The following is a 2,500-nucleotide window of genomic DNA, read 5'->3' as shown; positions in this document are numbered from 1 at the left end:
AGTTGTCGCTTTGGACACGTCCACCAAACATGAAAATAAGAACCGTCTGATTCTTGACATTTCCAACATGCGCCTTTTCCCCCTGGAGTTGTCATTTGAGAAGGCCTATTGGGAGTCAGGTACCATCTGTAGAAGGTCTTGTACCAATTTTCTTTAACTTCTTGGGAAACAGTATATTTCAATTCGGAGGAGCAAAGTTTTTCCCATGAGTGAGTCCATCTTGATCATTTCTCCAAGATTTTGCATCCACTTTATCATGTTTGTTTTCACTTGTTCTTCTTCTGTATCGTATTTCAGGAGAAGTTTATCTATTTTTCCTAATATGTGTGAATCATTTTTAGATATTAACTGCTCAAATTCAGTTAGTTCACGGAATGGTTGTGGATATGAGCAGTCTTTTTGCAGATTGGATCTCAATTGTCAAAAAGTTAACCAATTCAACTTTTGAAATTTTTCTTGAAGTTTGATCATATCCTTGATTTCACCCGTAGACTCTATCATGTCGTTGTAGGTGAAACGAACACCCGGTTTTAGTTTAACATTATCACGATAAGCTTCAGTTGGTGACATTACAGATGGTGGAGAAGGACTTATTCTCTTTTTATATCTTTTCCAAATTTTCAATAACACTGTTTTGACATCGCAATCTTCTTGTACTTTATCTTTTTGGCTTTTTGAATTGGGGTCCCACAATCTCTGGCTTTTGTCTTCTGGGTTTCTGGTTTTTTTCCTGTGGTTATTCTGTCTCTCACAGCGACGACGCACCCACCGTTAAAATTAAGGACGGGTCCTTTCTTCGTCAGAGGGCAAAGGGGCGAATTCAGCAGGGGATCAAATGCTTTCCCCCCTCACCGTACCTCGCTATCCATACCCGTGCGTCCGAAAGGATTGCCGGCGCGGACCCCGAGACACGAAAAGCCGCCGAGAGGGTGATTTCAAAACGTCGGCATAAATAGAAGTCTCGGATGGCTCAACCGTGGCGTTCGGCCCGTGGCCGCCTAGTCCTCGGGGCTCGCCGACCGAACCGGGCCACTTTGAGAGTTAGCTCCGTGTCCTTCTCTGCGAGCCTGTTAGAGAGACGGCTTGCTCTGGATCTCCCTGGTACGGCCCCAAGTGAATGGCCGGGAAGGGAGGGGAAAACCACTACAAGGGGGCTGAAAAAGGGCACCGAGTCCAGGAGCACCTTAAAGACTAACAAACGTATTTTCCGGTAGGGTATGAGCTTTCGTGAGCCACGGCTCACTTCTTCAGATACAGCTAGAATGTGAATCCATCGGTCTTTAAGTAGAGGACCAGTATGTCTATGTGAATAGCGGGCTTGATGGGATGAGGTGTGATATGCAGAAGAGTCTGTGACGTCCAGGGGAGAGATGGGTGTGGAGAAATCAGCATTGGTAATGGGCCATGAACGCAAGGTCTTTATTCAGCCCAGGTCAACGCGTTGCCTTTCGTTTGAAGATCCACAGTGATTCAGCAGTTTCTCTTTCCAATCTCCCCTTAAAATTCCTTTGTAAGAGAACCGCTGCTCTTAAATCTGCAACAGAATGTCCCGGAAGGTTGAAACGTTCACCCACTGGCTTTTGAATATCGTGGTTTCTGATGTCAGACTTATGTCCATTTAGTCTTTGTCTGAGAGACTGACCTGTTTTGTCCAAAGTAGATTGTGGAAGGGCGTTGCTGGCGTGTGATGGCATAAATCCCATTAGAAGATGAGCAGGAATATGAACCTGAGATAGTATGGCTGACATTGGCGGGTCCAGAGATGGTGTTCCTGGAATCTATATGAGGGCAAAGTGGGCACCTCGGTTTGTGGCAGGCCTTGGTGCCAGAGTCCATGTTCTTGTGAAGTAGTTCATCATCATGGGTGAGAAGTTGTTTTAGGTTAGCCGGCTGCCTGCAAGCAAGAAAGGGACACGCGCGCGCGCGCACCCCCCCCACCCCCCCCCCCACCCCAGTGCTTCAGCGAGGGAAGTGTCACAATCCAGCATGGGTTGCAGGTCCTTAATGATACGTTGGACTGGTTTTAGTTGGGAGCTATAAGTGACAACCAGAGGTGCCCCGTTGCCGTTCTCTCTGGGCTTAGCTTGTAGTAAGTTGTGCCTGGGCATCATTCTGGCCTTCTCGATCGTCTTTCGCACCATATCCGCCGGATATTGTAGTTGCGAAAATGTTTGCTGTAGGTCTCTCGAGCGTGTGTCTCTGTCTGAAGGATGGGAGCAGATGCGACTATAGCGTAGGGCTTGGCTATAGACAATGGAATGTCTGATAGGGTCGGGGTGGTGGCTGGACGCGTGTAGATACGTTTGCCGATCTGTCGGTTTCCGGTACAATGTGGTGCTTGTGTGCCCCCCGTGGATCCGTACCGTGGTGTCTAGGGAGTCGATTTCTCGTTCGGAATAATTCACAGTTCGATTGATGGTGGGGTGGAAGTCGCTGAAAGCCTGGTGAAATCTTTCAAGGGCTTCTTTGCCATGACAAAGAAAATGTCATCCATGAATCT

Source organism: Euleptes europaea, chromosome 9, assembly GCF_029931775.1.
Source record: "Euleptes europaea isolate rEulEur1 chromosome 9, rEulEur1.hap1, whole genome shotgun sequence".
NCBI classification, from domain to species: domain Eukaryota; kingdom Metazoa; phylum Chordata; class Lepidosauria; order Squamata; family Sphaerodactylidae; genus Euleptes; species Euleptes europaea.
This window is presented reverse-complemented; position numbering follows the sequence as displayed.